This window comes from Balaenoptera borealis (genome assembly GCF_965194805.1).
Source record: "Balaenoptera borealis genome assembly, chromosome: 1".
NCBI classification, from domain to species: Eukaryota; Metazoa; Chordata; class Mammalia; order Artiodactyla; family Balaenopteridae; genus Balaenoptera; species Balaenoptera borealis.
In genome coordinates this window covers 30726895-30741312 of record NC_138860.1, presented here as the reverse complement: position 1 = coordinate 30741312, position 14418 = coordinate 30726895, and the positions used below count along the sequence as shown (strand labels likewise).

At 34.5% G+C, this 14418-nt stretch overlaps 1 protein-coding gene and 2 long non-coding RNA genes across 7 annotated transcripts in view; 2 read left to right on the top strand and 1 right to left on the bottom strand.

The window, feature by feature from the left end:
* LOC309605589 overlaps positions 1-14418 on the top strand; it is a 582281-nt gene that overhangs the window by 243869 nt on the left and 323994 nt on the right. The window lies entirely within an intron of this gene.
* LOC309605570 overlaps positions 1-14418 on the bottom strand; it is a 162691-nt gene that overhangs the window by 60048 nt on the left and 88225 nt on the right. The window contains exon 7 of one of the 5 annotated variants that reach the window (XR_014231419.1): positions 10749-10992. The exons of the other annotated variants lie outside the window; for them this stretch is intronic. This is a non-coding gene — a long non-coding RNA (uncharacterized lncRNA). Of the gene's footprint in view, positions 1-10748; positions 10993-14418 lie in introns of those variants that run through there. 5 annotated transcript variants of the gene reach the window in all.
* The window catches only part of WDR64 (WD repeat domain 64), a gene marked incomplete at its 3' end in the record, with an annotated part of 155301 nt that overhangs the window by 94437 nt on the left and 46446 nt on the right, over positions 1-14418 (top strand). The window lies entirely within an intron of this gene.

Genomic DNA, 14418 nt, shown 5'->3' with positions numbered 1-14418 from the left:
TTTGTAGTTTCTGTCCTTAGAGTACATATCTCTTGTAATATGCAATCAAATTACTACGCTTTAAAATTACTTGAAATAATTTTTTGTGCCACCAACGCTATACACAACAAAGTTTATTGCATTTTTAATGTATTGCTTTTTAAAAATTTAATTTTGTCTAATTATTATGCAAAACATTTAAATAGATTTTAAATCAGATCTTCAAAACAAGATTTATTCTAACTTGCATTCCTGTCCCTTCTATTCTTTTCCTAATTTATAGTTAACCTTTTGTTTTTAAGTTTTTGATTTATGCTTCCAATGTTGTTTTTTAAAAATATAATCTAATACTTATCCTTATGTGTATCCCCTCACCCCTTCTTAAGCAAGTGTTAAGATACTATACATATTCTTATATTCCTTGCTTACTTTATTTAATAATATACCCTGGAGATCATTATAAACAGTATATAGAAATGTTCATCTTTTTAAAATTAAGGTAAAATACACATAACATAAAATTTACCATATTAACCATTTTTAGTTATAGAGTTCAGTGGTATTACGTACATTCATATTGTGTGCAACCCTCATCACCCAGAGAACTCTTTTCATCTTGCAAAACCAAAACTCTATACCCATTAAACAATAACTCCCCATTCCCCCCTCCTCCAGCCCCTGACATCCACCATTCTACATTCTGTCTCTATGACTCTGACTACCCTAGGTACCACATGTAAGTGGAATTATACCATATTTGTCCTTTTGTGACTGGTTTGTTTCACTTAGCATAATGTCCTCAAGGTTCATTTATGTTGGAGCATATGTCAGAATGTTCTTCCTTTTTAAGCCTAAATAATATTCCATTGTATGTATATACCACATATTATTTATCAATTCACCCATTGGTGGACATTTAGGTTGCTTCCACATTTTGGCTACTGCAGGTATGAACATGGTTGTACAGATATTTCATCTTTCTTTTTGAAAGCTCTATGTTATTTCAGTTAGTTGGATGTACCATAGTTTGTTCAACTAGTCCCCTATGAGTTAACATTTGGGTAGTTTCCAATTTTTTTCCAGTTATAAATAGTGCTGTAACAAATAGCCTTATGCATACATCATTTCAAATTTTTGAATCTTTAAAATAGATTCCTGAAGAGATATTGCTGCATCAAAAAGTAAATGCCAAATTCTCCCCTACATCAGTTACACAATTTTATATTCCCACTAACAATGTATGCGAGTGCCTACTTCCCCACAGCTTCACCAAGAGTGTACAGTGTCAAACTTTTAGATTTGTTCAAATATCATAGGTGGAAATTGTAACTTGGTATGTTTTATTTTCCTTTTCTATTGTAATGAATAAGTGGAGCATATTTTTATGTATATGCATCACTTGTCTATTCTTTGTCTATTTTTCTTTCTAGGTTGCTCTTTTCTAATGTTTTAAAAAGCTCTTATATATTAAGAATATAAGAATACACACACACGTGTATAAATAATTAGGAATATGCATTAGGAATATTAGTCCTTTGTGATAGAAGTTCCAAATATTTTTTCCCAGTTTCTTATTTGTGTTTTCATTTTGTGTATGGTCATTTTTGCCATGGCAATTTTAACTTCTGAGCAGCTGGGTGTAGATGAGGTTCAACAGTTTATCAGAAACTACTCTTGGATATAATCACAAATATTCTTCAGGCTCCACTCAGGGAATCCAATAGTATTTCATGTTCGCATCTATCTAAAAATAGCTAGGTGTTTTAACTTCTCCAAGATTTTGATAAAAAGGGTAAGTTTGGGGTCATATCAAGAGGTCACAAAATTGTTGTTCACTTTTTCTGGCTAATTATTATTTCACCATTTTTACATTATATAATCTTAACTAGATTTTCCAATGTCAGTTAATAAAATTTCAGTTTTTTGTTTTTACAGTGTTTTTTTTTTTAAGCTTCCTATCTTGCTCTGGTGACATCACTTGGTTAATTTTTTTCTTGCTGCTCTAATTTTTGTTTTAAAAATCTAAATAAGGAAAATATATCATCAGACTATTTTTTTTTACAGGATATTCTCTGAATTTCAAAATTGTAAGTAGACTGAAAGGAATCAATCTTGTCTTCCACACAGATGGAATACAAGTCCTTAACAGTAGATCCTCAGAGTTACAGAACCAGAGCCCTTAACCTGGGATCTTTGGATAATCTGTTCATAGGTGGACTTCCAGGGATCTAAAAAGCCTCTGCAATTATATACAAAACTTCTCTTCTGAAGAGGGCATGGTTCATAAGTTTTTCTTTCTCAACATTTTATTATGAAAAATTTCAAAAATATAGAACAGTTGACAGTGTTACCCTCCACTTAACATTTACTCTTAACATTTTGCAATATTTGCCTCATTGCAGATGTATTCATATATCCATCCTTTATTCACCCTTCAATCCACCTTATTTTAAAAATGTATTTCAAAGTAAGATGAAGATATCAGTACATATCACCCCCAAACACTTCAGTATATATATCTTTAACTAGAGTTCACTCTTTGTTTATGGTGTTGTGTTTTTAGTGAAATTTACAAACAATAAAATGCACAGAATTTAAGTATGCTATTCAATGAATTTGAATAGGAATATACACATCCAAACCCTTATCAAGATATAAAAAAAAAACACTTTGATGCCCCTGCCCATCAATACTTGCCCCTCACTGAAAGACAACTACTGTTCTAATTTTTTTCACCATAGATTTGTTTTTCCTTGTTCTAGAATGTCATGTAAGTGAAATCATACAGTATATATTTAAAGTTAATTTAATTTAATATGTTTTTTAGATTTGTCTATGTCACTGTATATATCAATAGCACTTTTTATTGAACACCTACTATGTGTCAAGCACTATTCTTAGCATTAGGAATGCAAAGTTTAATGAGGTATGGTACCTGCACTACTGCATTATAGGATTGTAGCAGAGAACTTGGAGGGTTGAGCCAGGGTGCAGGGGTGAAAGAAGAGGAGGTTCCTGATTAAGAGAGTTGCTGAATTAGTTCTTTAAGAACTATCAAGAGTTAGCTTGGCCCAGAAAGGGAGTTTCTAAGGGGAGTTGAGAAGACAAAGTGAATCCCAAGGGGAGGAGTAACATGGAAAAATTGTCACAGTGCTTGCTTGGCAGCACATATACTAAAATTGGAATGATACAGAGAAGATTAGCATGGCCCCTGCACAAGGATGACATGCAAATTCATAAAGAGTTCCATATTTTTCACAGAATACACATTCTTTTCAAGTGCACATGGAACATTCTCTAGGACTGACCACATACTAGGGTACAAAACAAGCCTAAACAAATTTAAGAGTATAGAAGTTATCTTAAACATCTTCTCTGACCACAACATCATGAAACTAGAAATTAACCACAGAAAAAGAAATGAGAAAAAAGCAATTACATGGAGGCTAAAGAAAATGCTACTAAAAAACCAATGGCTCAATGATGAAATCAAAGAGGAAACTTAAAAATACGTTGAGACAAATAACAATGAAAACTCAACCATACAAATCTATGGGATGCAGCACAAAGAGTTATTAGAGGGAAGTTCAGAGTAATACAGGCCTTCATCAAAAAACCAAGAAAAATCTCAAACCACCTAACCTACCATTTAAAAGAATTAGAAAAAGAAGAACAAACAAAACCTAAAGTCAGCAAAAGGAAGGAAATAATAAAGATCAGAAAGGAAATAAATAAAGTAGAGGCTAAAAAAACAACAGAAAAAGTGTATAAAACCAAGAGGTGGTTCTTTGAAAGGATAAACAAGATTGACAAACCTCTGGCCAGACTCACCAAGAAAAAAAGAGAGAGAACACAGATATACAAAATAAGAAATGAAAAAGGAGACATAACAACAGATACCACAGAAATACAAAAAAACATAAGGGAATGCTACAAATAATTGTATGTCAACAAATTCAATAACCTAGAAGAAATGGACAAGTTTCTAGAAGCATACAGTCCACCAAAATTGAATCAAGAATAAATAGATAGGGACTTCCCTGGTGGCGCAGTTGTTAAGAATCCACCTGCCAATGCAGGGGACACAGGTTCGATCCCTGGTCCAGGAAGATCCCACATGCTGTGGAGCAACTAAGCCTGTGTACCACAACTACTGAGCCCATGCGCTGCAACTACTGAAGCCCACGTGCTCTAGGGCCCACGTGCCACAACTACTGAAGCCCACATGCCTAGAGTCCGTGCTCCACAACAAGAGAAGCCACCACAATGAGAAGCCCATGCACCACAACGAAGAGTAGCCCTCACTCACTGCAACTAGAGAAAGCCTGCATGTAGCAACGAAGACCCAACGCAGCCAAAAAGTAAATAAAATTTTAAAAAAAGAATAAATAGATAATTTGAACAGACTGATCACTACGACTGAAATAGAATCTGTAATTTTAAAACTCACTACAAACAAAAGTCCAGGACCAGATGTTTTCACAGGCGAATTTTACCAAACATACAAAGGAGAACTTATACCAATCCTTCTCAAATTCTTCCAAAAAAATTGAAGAGGAGGGAACACTCCCAAGGACATTCTATGAAGCCACCATCACCCTGATACCAAAATCAGACAAAGATACCACCAAAAAGGAAAATTACAGGCTAATATCTTTGATGAATATAGATGCAAATATTGTCAACAAAATATTAGCAAACTGAATCCAACAACACATAAACAAGATCATACACCACAACCAAGTGGAATTCATCCCAAGTTCACAAGGATGGTTCAACATACACAATTCAATCAATGTAATATACTACATCAACAAAATAAAAGACAAAAACCACATGATCATCTCAATAGATGCAGAAAAATGCCTTTGACAAAATTCAACATCTATTCATGATTAAAACTCTCACCAAAATGGGTATAGAGGGAACATATCTCAAAATAGTGAAAGCTATTTATGACAAACCCACAGCCACTATAATACTCAATGGTGAAAAGATGAAAGCCTTCCCACTAAAATCTGGAACAAGACAAGGATGCCCACTCTCACCACTGCTCTTCAGTATAGTATTGGAAGTCCTAGCCACAGCAACCATACAAGAAAAAAAAATGTATCCAAATTGGAAGGAAAAAGGTACAATTGTCATTATATGTAGTTGATAAGGATACAAGATTAACATACAGAAATCAGTTGCATTTCTTTACACCAACAATGAAATATTAAAAAGGGAATGTTAAAAAAACAATGTCTTTTAAAATCACAACACAAAAAATAAAATACTTAGGAATAAACCTCACTAAGGAGGTGTAAGATTTATATGCTGAGAACTATAAAACATTAATACAGGAAATAAAAGAGGATTCAAAGAAATGGAAAGATATCCCATGTTCTTGGATTGGAAGAATTAATACTGTTAAAATGGCCATACTACCCAAAGTAATCTACAGATTTAATGTTATCCTTATCAAATTACCCACAACATGTTTCACAGAACTAGAACAAATAATCCTAAAATTCATATGGTACCATAAAAGACCCAGAATAGCCAAAGCAATCCTGAAGAAAAAGAACAAAGCAGGAGGCATAACCATCCAAGACTTCAGACAATACTACAAAGCTACAGTAATCAAAACAATGTGCTATTGGCAGAAAAACAGACATATGGATCAATGGGACAGAATAGAGAGCTCAGAAATAAACCCACTCACCTACGGTCAATTAATCTTCAACAAAGAAGGCAAGAATATACAGTGGATAAAGATAGTCTCTTCAGCAAGTGATGTTGGGAAAGTTGGACAGCCACATGTAAATCAATGAACTTAGAACACACCCTCTCACCATACACAAAAATAAACTCAAAATGGCTTAAAGACTTAAACATATAAGACATGACACCATAAAGCTCCTAGAAGAGAACATAAGCAAAACATTCTCTGACATAAATCATAACAATGTTTTCTTAGGTCAGTCTCCCAAGGCAATAGAAAAAAAAAAATGAAAGTAAACTAATGGGACCTAATCAAACTTACAAGCTTTTGCACAGTAAAGGAAACCACAAACAAAATGAAAAGACAACCTACAGAATAGGAGAAAATATTTGAAAATGATGAAACTGACAAGGGCTTAATTCCCAAAATATACAAACAGCTCATACAGGTCAATATAAAAAAAAAAAAATCAAAAAATGGGTAGAAGACTTTAATAGACATTTCTCCAAAGAAGACATACAAATGGACAATAGACACATGAAAAGATGCTCAACATTGTTAATTATTAGAGAAATGAAAATCAAAATTACAATGAGGTACCACCTCATGCCAGCCAGAATGGCCATCATTAAAAAATCTACAAAAAACAAATGCTGGAGAGGGTGTGGAGAAAAGGGAACCCTCCTACAATGTTGGTGGGAATGTAAGTTGGTACAGCCACTGTGGAAAACAGTATGGAGGTTCTTCAGAAAACTGAAAATAGAATTACCATATGATCCAGCAATCCCACTCTTGGGCATATATCCAGACAAAACTGTAATTCAAAAAGATACATGCACTCCAATGTTCATTGCAGCACTGTTTACAAGAGCCAAGACATGGAAACAACCTAAATGTCCATTGACAGATGAATGGATAAAGAAGATGTGGTAGATATATACGATGGAATATTACTCAGCCATTAAAAAGAATGAAATAATGCCTTTTGCAGCAACATGGATGCAACTAGAGATTATCATACTAAGTGAAGTAAGTCAGAAAAAGACAAATACCACATGACATCACTTATATGTGGAATCTATAATGACACAAATGAAACTTTGTATGAAACAGAAACAGAATCAGAGGCATAGAGAATAGACTGGTGGTTGCCAAGGGGAAGGGGAGTGGGAGAGGGTTGGGTGAGAGTTTGGGATTAGCAGATGCATTCTATATTATATATAGAATGTATAAAAAACAAGGTCCTACTGTATAGCACAGGGAACTATATTCAATATCCTGTGATAAACCATAATGGAAAAGAATATGAAAAAGAATATATATATATCACTTTGCTGTACACCAGAAACTAACACAACATTGTAAATCAACTATACTTCAATTTTTTTAAAAAGCCCTAAAGAAAGACAAAGAAGGATCAATGCAAGAAGAGGATATCACACTCAACATATATGCACCCAGTATAGGGGCACCTAAATACATAAAACAAACACTAACAGAGATAAAGGGAGAAATTGACAGGAATACAGTAATAGTAGTTGACTTTAATGCTGACTGCAATGGACAGATCTTCCAGACAGAAAATCAGCAAGCAGCAAAGACCCTAAAGTGTACAGTCCCTTTGCTGTACAGTAGTAATGAACACAATATTGTAATTCAACTATACTTCAATAAAAAAATAAATTTAAAAAATCACAGAGGTAAGAAATTGCATGGTTTTCTAGGGATAGCTACAAGTATTTCAGTGTGCCTGAAATAAGTGGTAGAAGACGGAGACAGAGAGGTAGAGACTGGATCATTCTCAGTGTTATTAAGGAGATTGAATATCCTATAAGAAACGGAAAACAATTGAAAGGCTTTAAATGAGAAATGTCATGATCAGATTTGTGTTGTGGTAGCAGCTTTGATGCAGCTTTAATGGCAGATTGAAATGGACGAGACTAAATGCAGAAGATTCAGGTAATAAGGTACCATTTTAGTTAAAAGATATAAGACCATGATAGTGGGGATGGTAGAAGGAGAGGTTTCCAAAAATATTTAGGTGATAAAAGTAGCAGAACTTGCAATTGATTAGTTAGTGATGGATACCATGCAGTCAGGAGAAGGTCCTGAGAGAGAAAAAGGAATCAATACAGCTCCAAGATTTCTAACTTGCGTGATGCATTAGGAAGTGGTGCTACCCAATAAGATATAGAATAGAACGAAGGAACATGCTTAAAGAAGGTGATAAGTTAGACATAGTAACTTTGAGATACTTGTAATTTTTCTAAGTAATTAGATATATAAGCCTGAAGCTTGTGGGAGAGGACTGGACTAGATTATTAGGTCATTAACATAAGAGGATGATTATTAAAACATAAGAGGATGAGATTGCCCAGAGAGAGTTAGAAAAAATGAAAAAGGAAATGGGCAGGAGGTAAACCCTAAGGATATAAATATTTAAAATGTTGGTAGAGTAAGAAGGTACTGAGTGAGAAACCGAAAATGAAGGATCATATAGACACAAGCAAAACCAAGAAAGTCCAGTGCCAAGAATGTCAAGAGAGTGAGAAGTTTCAGGAAAGAGAGAGCAATTGACAGTGATAAGAATAGACCTCTAATCTTATTTAGATGTTCCCAAGTCTTGCCTATATCTCTGATATAGCACTTTCATATTGTACAGTAATCAGGAGCAGTTTTTTCAGGATTACTTGAGATACTGCCTCCCAGGCTTGAAGTCCTCAGTTATGTCCACCAAATAAAACATAACTCTTAACTTTTAGGTTGTGTCTATATTTTTTTAGTCGACATTTATGGCGACCATGGGTAAGGGACCCAGAGCTGATTTCTTTCCTTCACCTGAACTCTACGAGGATCTGGAGCCTTGGTACCAGCAGAGGCCTCGTGCCTATTCGCATCCTTGGGGAGTCCAGAAGAATTCGGATGAGCCTCTCCTGGTGCTAGGCTCTCCCGTTATTGGTTGATGATCCTAAGTTTCATTTGGTGGTGTTAAACTCCTCTCTGGAGGAGTAGGTTACCCTTGAAACTTAGTTTCAAGAAGAGGTGCCTGGGTTACCCTCAGTGTAAAAGGCACTGGGAAGATTTTTGCTCAGTTTAGACACTGAGTGGTTTATCCTCAGTTTAAAGACTGGGAAGACTTTGCTCAGTTAAACACTGAGTAAGGTTGGACTGGACTGAGTAATTACGGGGAAGACTGGCCTGTCATTTTTCCTTGAATTGGCTACCTTAATAGAGTTTGCTGAAATAAAACAGAAATCTTATGAGAGCTTCTGAACTCTGAAGAACAGACTGTCTCCTCCTGGCCGGCAACAGCTTTCTCAGGTGAGTGAGAAACTTGCAGGAATGGTGGAGGCAAGTCCATGCAGCTGTCCTATAGGGAAACCCACTAATTTAATTAACAACCTGCTCAACCCGGGATGTGAATAAGAACTGGCCATCCCGTGATCTGAGCACCCATGGTGGTCTTATATGCCACCAGGAGAACCTGAGAAATGTGAGAGGGGGCTGAAACAACTCTGGTGCAAAAGCCTATAGGAGTTAAGATCTCAGGAAGCAATTGGCCCACCACATGATCATCACGATCATCACATTGCACATGATCATCACTAGCAATTTTTATTTCAACAAATTGACCTCAGAAGGGAAATATAGCTTTCAGAACAAAAGAGAAAGGACGACAGATTGCCAGCCTCCAACTAATACCCCCAGCCAGGTTTACGTATGTACAAAACTTACAAGTACTTACTTAACTGGGAATTAAAGGAAATCTTACCCTAAAAATAAGGGGGCTCCTTTATGGCATATGAAGTTAAGTTTAAAAAGCCGGCTTGATAAAAGTATCTTTTCAGAGTTCTGACTTTAAACAAAGGCCTTCTAGGGGGAACTTGCATTTCTCTTTCTGTATCTTAGAGATGTAAATGTTCTAGCTGATCTTCCTAGAGCATTCTGTGTGTGTGTGTGTGTGTTTGAAAACCTGACCTCTGCCATATTGTTTCTGAGAGTAAACTTTCTGGATCTTACTTAGTTGACATCTTTCTCCACTCTCTTATAGGGAAGCCTCTTGCATCTTATTGGTTTGAATCACTATTATAATATTTCATTAATGGCCAAATGATGGATCCTTTAAATTGGAGAAACTTCTAAATTGGTGGATTTTCTAGAGTGCTCTCATTATAAACAGCTGTTTTATTGGTACCTATAAAAACAAAAATCAAATTAAAGGTGGAAGAAAGAAATATATCTAATGGTCAACCTAAGAACTTCCTTAGCTTGAGTCAAACAAAGAAAAACATTTGGGAAGCTTTATTTGTAGTCTTTGCTTCCCCTCAATAGCTCTTACAGATGTTAATAAAAACACTGGAATAAATTAATGTTAACAGGAAAAAAACATGTAAGAAACTCTAGATACTTTTTCCAGCAAGGTAGAAACTTTTAAAAAGACATCTCAAATGAATAAAGAAATCTTTAGATAGTTATTTAAAATGGGATAAATAAAATGAATATTTATGTGATTACCTAAGGTTAAATGGGCCAAAAAGGACTCCCTACAGGTCCTCAACATTAAAAGCCAACAAGTCTACTTACCCCAGTTTAAAATATACATATATTAAGAGCTGAAAAAAATTTACACTGAGATATCTGACCAGCAAGTATTTGGGGCAACAGTTGGGCCAAAGCACCTGAGTTCCTTGGCTCAACCCACTCTGGGGATCCCAGAGCCTTTTATATAAAAATAGATAAAATGGGAAGGGAATAAAAAGAAAGAAAAACTTCTAGAACACCTCCTGTAAGATCAAAGTTTGTTGATTGGATCCTAATGAAAACTAAAGGTATAAAAAGTGACAGAATTGAGATGAAAGTGTATAAAATTGATATATTTAAATGGGCTTTATATAAGATGGTTATATCTCTTTGTTTAATTATATTGTGGGATAGGCATGTTTCACTGGGGAATGCTTCCTCTGTGTGGTATTGAAATCACTAGGTTGTGTTTCAGGGGGCTCTGAAGAGCTCCAGTTCTTTATGGCTCAGTGCAGAAAGAATTTAGTGAGAGGCAAAGTGATAGATAAGATGTGATTTATTAGCATAGGAAGGTTGTGAGGCTTACAAATGGGTGGGTGAGAGGGTGCTGCCCCGAGAACATAGTGGGCTACAGTTTTATAATCCAAGAAAAAATAGCGAGGGGGAAAAGACCAACTTATTCCTCATTCTTGAGTAGACATCAAGCTGCCATCATCAGCTCCTCCTCCAGGTTGGGCAGGGGAGTTTTCTTGTCCCTACATGGTCAAGCTGGGACTGTCATGGCACTATGGAAAAATTATTTCAGGTCTCAGTACAATGAAGGTCTTTCACTTTGAAATGTCACCTTTCCATAAATTATTGTTTTTTATGTGTGCAGAGAACATGTCCCAGGGATTATTAACTTACTGAGCTTGCTGGGCAAGATGTGGGTCTCATGCCACAATTGTTTTATTGTTTTGGGGCATGTCTCATGCTTCTGCTGCATGGTTTTTTTGCTAAGCAAGCCTGATTGGTTTTGTGGTTAAGCAAACCCACTTTCTTGAGTGATCATCAACTTACAGGGGTCCCCCATATTTTTTCTTTACTTACAATCCCCTAGTGGGATTAACTATTTAATCACCTAGTTTGTCCCTTTACTCTGTCCCTATCAGTATTATAAGACAAGGCATATAGATCTGCCCCTCAGGAAATATTAATTGAACATACTAAAGGAAACCAATAGGGGTACCTGAGCCATACAAAAAGTAAAATCTGGAAAGTAACATTCAAGGGCTAATAAAAATAAAAATAGTGATTTTGCTCTGGGTTTAAACTTGTAAACTCAGAAAGAAGGTCTTTGCTGAATGCCTTATACAAGCTTGTGAATGTATGATAAACTAAACTCTAATGCTTTAGAACATAGAGCTCATAAATTTCAGTTTAGTTAGAAATCTTCTCACTGATATAAAATATAGCTGGGGAAGTCAATCTTTTAGTATCCTTTAGGTGACAGACCTGTTCTTTGGGGAATTAAAAGCAACTGTCTTTCTCTTGCAGATCTTTACAAACCAGAATGTAAATTCAGGTCACAAGGACCTGAGACTGAGCCTAATTAGTTCAATCAGGCAGAACCTGACACCAAGGGGAAAAAAATGACAAAGTGGCAGTTTTAAAATTCAAACCAAACTTTACAAATAGTAAAGCCTTAGTCATCTGAGCAAACAACTTTAATGTCTTCCAACTGTTCTTTGTAAACTAGTTAAGTTTATATTGTAATACCTGATTCATAACTGGTTTTTTTGTTTTATTTATTTATTTTTTAGTGAAGCCATGACATCTCTAGTTTTGCCTGTTTATACGTCTGTGTACACATTATACATATGAGATATCTCTACCTCTGGAAGGTATTTTCAGAACTGAATTTATAAAGAGCTCAATTTTAAAGTAAGCACATACAAATTAAATAGGAAAGAAACTGGCTAACATGACTTTCAGGTTCATGTGAACTGGGAAATATTCAATATTAAGTTGATACCTGGTATTAAAGTTAAAATCTGTTGATCTAACAGACATGTCTTTAGAGTCATCAACATTAAGTATAATATTTTATTGTGCCTAGGTTTAATAGAAGTCATATAAGACCTTATTATATCTATTACAAGAGAAATAACTTGATATGATGAAACTCTGTAGTAAATTTAACTGAGATAAAAACTTTTTGGTTAACTCTTTAACAATAATTGTATTTTAGAAATGTCTACTTAAAGTGATCTCTCCAGATATTTGGTAACAAAGTTCTAGTGTTGTTCTAATTTAAGTGATGGAAGTTTATTAAATAGCTAGGTGATTCCCAAATAACATAAGATACTGAGACATCAATTACTAAACAGAGAAACTAAAGGTATTTAGGACAATAAATAAATATGTTTGGTGCCACCCTGAGATGTTCTCTATAAGAAAACAAATGTTTTTTAAGAAATTATCACTGGTATTATGTTTACCAATCTACAGAATGCTAATGTAAAAGACAGTTCATAATTGCTTACTCCTTAGGTTTCACTAGAAATTAAGGTTTTTAAGAGTTGAGGATTCTAATTTAAACATGTAATTAAAGCTAATAGGAATAATAAGGAAACATTTCAGGATTCTGTAGGAAAGTACAATGTGTGTTTTCAGTAAAGAAGGTATGAGGAATGGAATTACATTTTATTGGGGGAAAGTATGTCTTAGAGCTAGTTGTTTTTGGATGGAAAGATAAGGGATGAGCCAATATGGATACAGAAAGTGATGAGAGATTATGGAAAGGAACTCCGAAGTTTTATGCATGGTCAGGATTAACTAATTTTAGACTGAAGTTAATTAAGTTAATGGATTTTGTTGTTAAGTAAGCTAGTACAAGACTGGAATTTGAACAAAGTTTCTTAGAGTGCTCCTTTTTGATAACAGATTGTGTGAGTTTCTGTGCCCTTAAGTGATCTGTATTTGTTTTGTTTTGTTTTTTTAATATTTTTGTGGCTTTGGTTAAATGAATAAGTATTGTTTTGCAGTGACCTATGATCCTGTTGCATTTTAAAACCTTTTTTATATTTTTAACAAACTTCCTAAATATCAAACTCTAACTAAAGTTCTTTTAGCCTCCAGCTGACCCTGGGTTGCTTCAATGGGCTTTGAAGAACCCTGAGATATCTCCGAGAGAAATATTAAACTAATTAAGTTTATTTGGTATGTTAAATTACTTAAAGAACATTGCCAAGTGTTTGGACATGAACCTTAGCTTATAATGTATGGATAAATGTCATTAATATACATATTCCAAAGTTTATATTAAATTCCTAAAATCTGATATGCTCTGATATGTTATCAGTCATAATTCTAGTGATTATCTTAAAATGTTATATGCCACAGAAATATCCAAGTTTCTTGCCAATAGCATTGTACTCAAATATTTAACCATGCTATTTTAAGTTTTGTCTTTTATAGACAATCATTATTTTACTCTGATGCTTTTACAAAAATGAGGATCTTCAAGAAGACTCATAAAAAGGACTTTTTAAAACAAATATAAGTCTCTGATAGCCTTTAGATAACACCACTGAACTGAGGAACAAATGACGAAACTCTAATGGAAAATCTGATGACTTCATCCAGATCAACAGGAATTAATTTCATGGGACCAAATGAACTGAAAAATATGGTTTATAACTTTATGACTTTTTGGAAAATATACTAGCTTTAATCTTTGTTTTCCAAAAAAATCTTTCTTCTTATGCTATGTCCTACAACAAGTTGATAAAGTATACTTTTGTAAACAAAGATGAAACATGTATCTTTTTCTCTCTGATTAATCCAGAATTTGGCTTCTCCAGCTGGCTCTCTTGTGAACTTGATGGTTTATTGCAACTGGATTACAATAATTGTTTTAATTTGTTCTTTGTTTCCAAATTGTTTATGCTTTGTGTCTCCCTGTTGCACAATTGACTTTATCAGTGTTACTAGCTGTATTACTTATATCCTGTCTATTTTATAAGGTTATTGTCTCTTACTGTATCCAATGTGTCACCAGGCCTCCAACAAAATTGATGATGTTAGCTAAACATCTTGAGGACATAGATCACATTAATGACTCTTATAAAATAATTGTAATTATTAGAGAAATGCAAATCAAAACTACAATGAGGTATCACCTCACACTGGTCAGAATGGCCATCATCAGAAAATCTACAAACAGCAAA